This window comes from the organism of the source record quoted next, unplaced genomic scaffold (genome assembly GCF_019419815.1).
Source record: "Pyrus x bretschneideri cultivar Hongxiangsu unplaced genomic scaffold, Pyrus_bretschneideri_v1 Contig34, whole genome shotgun sequence".
NCBI classification, from domain to species: domain Eukaryota; kingdom Viridiplantae; phylum Streptophyta; class Magnoliopsida; order Rosales; family Rosaceae; genus Pyrus; species Pyrus x bretschneideri.
In genome coordinates, this window is record NW_025999657.1 from 2,922,322 (window position 1) to 2,931,122 (window position 8,801).

The window sequence follows — 8,801 nt, forward strand, 5'->3', positions numbered from 1 at the left end:
CTACATTCTGAAGTGTGGAAGGATCTGTGACTGAAATGTGTATGAATGAGAATGCATCAATTGTGGCTGAAATGCATGCTTATTTATAGGTAAATAAGAGGGAACATGACAGTTAGGAGGTGGGTGGAAATCTGAAATGGTGATGGGAGATGCATGTGGCTGATTTATGCATGTGATTAAAGGGTGGGAATGCATGTGCTTTGACAGAAATGAAAGGGAATGCATGTGCAATGAGTGTGGAGTGAATGATTGAATGCATGTGGCTGATTTATGAAGAGTGAATGCATGTGGCTGATAGGTATGAATGATTATGGTTGCATGTGGGTGGAAATGCATGTGAATGCATTGTTTGTTGGGAAAGAATGGGAACTCACGGCATTGGCAGATTTCTGGTGGTTGTGAGGTGGAAAATGCATGTGTTTGCATGTGAATTAAAGCTATATGTTGCTGCAATGATGAAATGGATGGGAGTGCATGTGGCTTGGGTGGAATGAAGGGGATGCAATCTGAAATGGGAGATGGAATGGGATGCAAGGCAATGATGGTGTTTGTGTGAATGATGGCAGATTGTGTATGTGAATGATTAGGGTGAATGTGCATGTGCTTTGACAGCTAGGATGAATTAATTAAGGGGAGTGCATGTGGGTGAATGTGTGGCTGATTTGTGGTGCAATGATGAAAGAATAATCTGGAAATGCAAGGTGAAATGAAGTGGAATGACAATGAGTGCATGTGAGTTGAATATGTGGCTGATTGTTTATGTTGAGAAGTGAATGAATGCACGGGTTGATGAATGGGAAAAATTGCTGAATGATGAAGAGTGTCACGGCTTGGGGAGTGCATGATGATGGGTGCATGTGATTGAATTGTTTGTTGGGAAAGAATGGGAGTGACACTAGGTTGAATGATGATGAGTGCATGTGAGTTGAAATGCATGTGGAATGAATGAAATGCATTGATATGCACGGCAAAGGAAGTGGAATTTCTGAAATGGTTTAAATGTCCTAAAACTAAAGGGAACAAGGTTCCAACACTTTGGTCTTCAATTATGTCTTCAATTTCGTCCAACACTTTGGCTCCAAGCATAAGCTATCCATCCTTAGCCCAAAAGTGCTCCAAAAGTCTCCAAAATGCATCTTTTTGCTCCTTTAGCCCTTTGGACCTACAAACACACGAAAATAGCTTAAAGTACTAAAATAACTAAAGAAACATAACGTAAATGCACGAGAACAAGCCATTTAAGTCGCATGAATATGCTCCTATCACCTAGAAGCCTATTTTAAACCATAAATAGACTTATTTAGCTTGCATACCAGATGTTCTTTCCCCATTTCAACAAATCATGGGGGTTGTACCATGTAAATGTCCTCATCGAGACTGCCATTAAGAAAGTCAATCTTGGCATTCATTTGGTGAAGCTCCAAGTCAAAGTGAGTTGTTAGTGCCATGATGACTCTAAAGGAGTATTTTGTAGAAATTGGAGAGAATGTCTCTGTGTAATCCAACCCTTCCTTCTGCGTAAAACCTTTAGCTACAAGCCGGGCTTTAAGCCTCTCAATCTTCCCATGAACATCCCTCTTTGTTTTAAATACCCATTTACATCCAATGTCCATCTTAGTGTTTGAACCATCAACCAATGTCCAAACATTATTACTTGGCATGGAAGCAAGTTCTTCAGTCATTACAGCCTGCCACAAATCACTTTTAGTACTCTCCACTGCCTATTTGTAAGTTACTGGATCATCTTCATCACCAAGATTATACTCAATCACTTGTAGATAACATAAGTAATCATTTGGTATAGCAAGCTTCTTATTTCTCATTGATTTCCTCAATGAAGGTGCAAGAGACTGTGTAGATGATTCTCGTACTTCTGTAATTGCTGCAGATGAGTGCATTGATCATTAAAAGCCATTGTATCATGATTTTGAGGTGTTATAGCTGCTATAACAGGTTCAGAGATATCTGGTAAAGTCACAAATAGAAATGGTGTCTCCGCACCAGATAAATATAATGAAATTGTAATAGTGTTGGTCATTGTAGGATCTTGAGATAGAGGTGGATGTTCTGCATGCTCTTCAAATACATAAGGTTGTCTGGAATGTGCTTGTGATAAACTAAAGTCTTCAATAAACTTTGCATTGTGACTCTCAACTATCCTTTTATGTGCACTAGGACAGTAAAATTTAAACCCTTTACATTTTTCTAGATAACCAACAAAGTAGCAGCTAGTAGTCTTCATATCCAATTTTCTTTCATTTGGATTATATAGCCTAGCTTCACATCTATAATCCCAAGTATGAAAATGATTGAAGCTAGGTTTTCGATCTGTCCATGTCTTAAAAGGAGTGGTTTGAACTGCTTTGGTGGGAACTCGATTAAGTATATAATTAGCTGTTTTAATTGCTTTTGCCCATAAGAACTCAAGTAATTGTGACTGTGACAACATACTCCTCACCATGTCTTTAAGAGTCCTATTTCTTCTTTCTACAACACCATTATGTGATGGAGTACCAGGAGTGGTGTATTGAGCAACAATGCCCTCTTGTTCAAGATACAATGTAAATGGACCTTTGTGTTGACCACTTCCAGTGTATCTGCCAAAATATTCACCTCTCTTATCTGATTTCGCTATCTTAATATGCTTATTGAACTGTTTTTCAACTTCAAGTTTGAAAATTTTAAAACAATTTAACACTTGAGACTGTTTTGAGATTAAAAATAGAAGTGTATCGAGAAAAATCATCAATAAAGAGAACAAAATAGGAATTTCCACATAGTGTTCTTGTTGGAAATGGTCCACATACATCAGTGTGAATGATTTGTAGCAGATCATCACTTCCTTTGGCACTTGTTTTCTTAACTAAATTGGTTGTTTTTCCTTTAAAACAGTCAATGCAATTCTCAATATCATTAAGTTCCAACTATGCCAACACACCATCTTTCATTAGTCTTAACATTCGATCTTTGGAGATGTGTCCGAGCCTTCTATGCCAAAGAATTGAAGAACTATCAACAATATGCATTCTCTTTGAAGCAGCATGTTCTATATTAAAACATTCTTGAAAGTAGGTGCACTTAATTTTCCTTAAGTCACCATTGAGAAAAGCATAACCAAGCAAGTTGTCATACTAATTGTGAATGAAAAAACGAATTTGGTCTTTATCCCCAATATAAGAAAAGTCATCTTTTACAAATTGAGTCACTGAAAATAGGTTCCTTTTCATCGAAGGTACATATAGTACATTATTCAAAATTAAAACAAAACCAGAAGACAACTTTAACATAACAGTGCCAATAGATTCAACAACCACTTTACTGCCATTTCAAACATAAACATTGTAGACGCTCCTATTTGTCTCCCTCATGCTTTGAAGTCCCTGCAAAGAGTTCATAATGTGAACAGAACTTCCAGTGTCAAACCACCAAGAACTGGAAGGAATAAACACCATATTTGATTCAACAGTAACAAAAACATCAATGACTTTGTTTCCTTTCCTTAAGAGCTAAGCTTTAAATGCAGGGCAATCCTTCCTTAAGTGTTCAGTGGAATGACATTGATGGCATTTCTTAAAATGAAATTTTTTAAGTTTGAGACTAGCATTGGAAGGACCATCATTTTTTACAGAAATATTGAAAGGCTTGAAAAGTTTCTTGGGAGGAAAGATAGAAAAGGGTTTCTGTGGAGTCTACTTAATCCCTTTGTAATTGGGATTCTTGTAGTTTGTTATCATCTTTCCTTTACCCTTCACATGAACAAGATTGACAACTTCAGTTTTGACTTTCTTTTGCCTTTCTTCTTAACAACAATTCGCAATTAGCTCATTAAGGGTCCAAGATTCTTTATGAGTGTTGTAGCTAATTTTGATGTGTTCATAGTCATTTGACAGTGAGTACAATGCCAAATTGACCAAAAAATGATTAGTAATGCCAATATCCATGGCATTAAGCTTGTTGGAGAGATTAACAAGCTTAAGTAAATGCTCCCTCACACTACCAACACCATCATGTCTGGTATTAATTAACTTAGAAAGATATACACCAGTTTCAGCTTTGTCTGATCTCTTATATTTTTCTTCAATCTTTGCCACGCATTCATTTGCAGGATTACAGGCTGAAATCCCTTCCCTTATGTGATCTTCCATGGCATTTTTCATAATGAGCAAGGACATTCGATTAGCTCTTTCCCATTTGGAAAATCTATCCCTTTGTAGTGAAGTACTGTCATCTGTGAATGCTGATGTCTAAGGTAACTTAAAGGCAATGTCGAACTCAAGCATTCCCAAATGCATTTCAACTTTCTGTTTCCAAGCTTCAGTTTCTCAATGTTGATCAGGCTCAACATATTGAAATCTGCATAATGTGTATATAATGATTTGTAAATTCATATGGAATGACATGAAGTCATGCTTAAACTCATAGAATCAGTATCACCTTTAGGCAAGAAACTGTCTATAATCAAAATATATGAATCACAAATCTGTATAAACATTTACAAAATACAATAATCAATGTAAACTGCATGCCTTTGGGCAAAATTGTATACATGAACTATCATCTTTTATAACTGACTATACTTGTAGTGTCTGCAAAAGACATTAACATGGTTCCATAGAACCTGATCTGAATTTTCAATATGTAGCACACTCTTGGAATTAAATGTCTGATATAATAGAACCATGATTAAGGAATGTAAATCACTATGGTGACTCATTTATACAAATTGAGACAATTTGAAGAAGATGTGATACAACAAAATTTCAAAGAGAATTGAAAAAGAAAATTTGCTGCATAATAAGTTAGTTTATAAATCTAAGTAAAACTTATATATACTTTTATAGCAAGTGCTTGCAATAAGAAAACACTAAATCATCAGGCAAGGAATAAAATATTTGTTATAAAGAACAGTGGAAGCATTTATTAATGAAGAATAAATACTTAACAACATGTCCAAATTATACAGTTTTCTCGTTCGAGTTCATGGCAAATGTTGGTGGCTCTGATATCACATGTTGGCCCTTTAATATATATATATATATATATATATATATATATATATATGTTTGCTTAAACACATAGAGACAGTTAACAACAATGCTTATGAACTACGTACTGTAATAAATGCAAGCAACATTACTAACCCTAATTCCTGCTAATGTATCAGGTTATAATCAATGAATGGACAATACAACAAAAATGAGCTTTGGGTACAAAACAAAGGGCACAATTGAGAATTTTGTGTCAGTTTGACCACCAAAAAGCTTAAACAGTTCCCATTCCATAGAGGGCACCATCTATTGTGCCCAATGTTAAAAAAAGTAGACACAAAATAGTAATGGGCACGAAAACCGTGCCTGGTGGGGTCAGATGACAACTTTTTTCCTGAAGATGGGCACAAAAAGCATTTTGTGTCTTAAAAGTTATTTGTCAGAGGCACTATATGTTCTCTGTCGTTTGTCCTTACCTCCTCTAGCACACCAATAATTAAAATTTATAAAATTGTGGTAAATAATGGTATGGAGCTGTTTATTATTATGTAATGTTTTAGTCTCAAAATAAGTTAGCAATAATGTTGTTCAAATTCATTTTTTGCGAGAGCCGAACCTCAGATCTGTCACTTACAAGTAAAGAAGAATACCATTACACCGTAGTACTGGCTTGTTTTAGATTTACAATGGAACATTTCTAGCTGCAATGAATGTTTGTTAGATTCGTATCTTTTTGAACTGCTTTTTAGATTGGTATCTTCCTGTAGGTTTGTTTTTTATGCTTGGTGATATGGTTTTTGGTTTTATAGTAAGTGTTTATTTTTTTTACTGCATTAAAAGTACTTCATGCAGTGACACATAACCAACAATTGTGCCCTTAGGGTCGGTCTCTGTGCAAAAGTAAGTTGATCTTCAGATAGACAAATAATTGTAGATTTTTTTTATGACACTAATGATAGAAATTGTGTCCACTAAATATTAATAAATAATAAATCATTCTACTTTTCATTGGGTTTAATAATTATAAATTTCTTTTTATGACACAAATGTTTGAAATTATTTCCAGTAAATATTAATAAATAATAAATCACTCCATAGCAAAAGAATATGTTGACACAAATGATAATCAATACATTCTTACTACTGTTGCTGATGGTTGCCTTGGCTATGCATTACCTTCCAATAACGGAATTGTACGCGCACCTTAAGGATGTGTTTTGCCAGCATGGGCAAACCCAGGTAGGACAGAACAATACCCTATCAATTTGGTTTATGTTGAAACAACAACTGAAAAGTCCACTAGTTCTGTCATTTTTATTGAAGAACCACACACTTCTGAAGCACAAATTCGTCCTAGAGGCCTGTCTCTCCCATAGATGAGCTCACGAAATATGCTGAATGTTACCATTGAGATTTTAAGCAGCGATGACAAGGACAATTAATATATTTTGTATTATGTTATATTTCACTGCTGTGTGAAAATATAATTATCTTATGCTACGTTGGACTCCTCTTGGGTCCTCAACTTATGTAGTATTACAATATAATAATGTTTTCTTTCTAATTGGCCCATGATATAGATACTCCCAGCATTGTATATTTTTCGGCTTATAATTATGTTTCCCGTCTGGTTCATACCGCACAGTTCAATGAATTCACAACATGGCAGCGCAAGCCTTTTATGTCCTTTGATCTGACAACTATTTTACAAGTCTTTGTGTCTTACTTTACAAATCTGAGCACAAATATATTTTTTTATGAAAGAGAACACAAAACATATATTTGTGCTCAATAACAAATTAAAGTAACTAGCAAATTTTGAAAAGTGATCCCAACCGTATTTGTAAAGGACACAATTATTTAATTTTTTATTACTTTCTCATGAAACCGGTCTCACCCGCACCCACCCGCCTTTTTTTTTATGAGCCAGTCCAGCCTCTCTCGCTTCTCATTTGTTTGAAATTATCTTCTTTATGTAGAATTGGTGTGCCACTGAGGCCCACACCTCAATTCCCTTCCTCTGTTGCCTCTTTTATCGGTCTCATTCTGCTCTCTCAGTTAAACTCCCTCACTTCTCTCTCATTTTTTCCCCTCATTTTATCTCTCTGTCACTTTTCCCCAAGCCATACAACTATGAACCACTACCTTCTCCGAGGACTTTAAACACCAAACCACCACCATCATCGTCTCCAAACACGGGACTAGTGCCCAAACCTTGACTCGAACCTCAAATCAGAGAACCACACATCTTAAACCTGAGAGAATTCCGGCGAGTTCATCGCCTTCCCGACCAAGGTAAGGTTTGTAACTACCTCCAGTTAATTCCTTCGATGTTCTAAGTCGATTTCTGGCTTTGCATGAGAAAATTTCCACCACGTTTGTGAGATTGAACGAAGAACTAACGATCTCCACTGTTCTGGTGAGTTGCAGGTTTTCCGAGCTTTTCCTGCCCAAATCTCGTTGAAGACGATGATATTGACACCATAAATAAACTCCTCACAGTCCTAAAGACCAGATTCGAGCTTTGTTGGTCGAATCTGTCATGGATTCGTAGAGACCCGAATTGGCCATGACTATCAAGCCATTTTCCAATCACCTTCGGCCATCCCTTGGCCTTGATTTAGGTAAAATCGAACTCCTCTTAGTCCCAGCTTCATTTTGATATATTGTGTGTTAGAAATGGTTGATATTTGATGTTGATTTGCTTTTGTTTTGAATCCGACTAATAGGTATTGATTCATAACCTTCGAATTTGGGTTTCATTTCATAACCTTGGCAGAAAAAGGTCCAGATTCCACATAGACCGTCTGATTAATTTGATTATGAAATAGCAAAGATGGGTTCTATTCTTATGTATTAAGATTATCTTGTTTTACATTACTATAATCATTAAATTATTGAGTTTACTGATGTTGTGTCAGAGGATAGGGAAAAACTATTTGAAGGAATACTTAAATAGAAATGGAGGATCTTCTTCATTAATTCGTTTATGAAGCAGCAGAGAGTCGATGAGGTGCAAGGCTTGTTGGGGAAGATGCATCTGTCCAAAAATGTTTGCTTTCAGGTTCTTTTTGCATTAGAGATGAGATATGTAACATTACAATATATGTTTGTGAGATTGAGAATGTATTGTAGGCTTTCTACATTTTATGAAAATAAAATTAAAAAAGAAAAAAAAAAAAACCCTCAATTTCAATTTCAAATTTTCAAATTATGATTTTTTTAAATATTTAATTCATGCAGGCACAATTACATTTTAAGTGCCAACATGGCTGTAGTCTGACAACTTTGTCAGAACAGAGGCACAAAACACCCTTTATTTGTGCTGACATCATGAGCACATAACTCAGTATTGTGCTCTTTGATCAAAGGTGACGCTCATAGAGGGCATAAATACAAACTTAGTTGCTGCATTGTTGCTATGGGTCTATAGGCACATATGTTGGTGCTCTTTGGCTTCAAAGGGCACAAATAATTTATTGTGCGCAGTGCCCATTTTTTTTGTAGTGGGAAGGGAATCACTTGAAGATGAAGCCATGATGTCTGAGATATGATTAAGACCTTCCCTTCTCTTGGAAACATATTGGAAACGTCTTATAACTTACCCGAGAAAGGGGGTCGAATCCCTTGTTATAAGGATGCAACTGCTCCACCTTTCATGGTGGTAGTTGCTATCAGTTTTCCAACTCCTTATAACTGTCCTCTACATCATTTTGTACAATACTTATAGTTTTCTCATTATATATTACTAGCCTCTCCGCACGCACTAAAATGCGTGCGAGAGGCATTTTTGCATCACGGGTGCCATGCGCC

At 35.9% G+C, this 8,801-nt stretch overlaps 1 long non-coding RNA gene across 1 annotated transcript; it reads left to right on the forward strand.

Annotated features, from left to right (window-relative positions):
* Nucleotides 1-6,973: 6,973 nt before the first annotated feature.
* Nucleotides 6,974-8,117, forward strand: LOC103949215. The gene is made up of 3 exons (XR_007260898.1): nt 6,974-7,283; nt 7,419-7,612; nt 7,718-8,117. It is a non-coding gene; the product is annotated as an uncharacterized LOC103949215 (long non-coding RNA).
* Nucleotides 8,118-8,801: the final 684 nt, after the last annotated feature.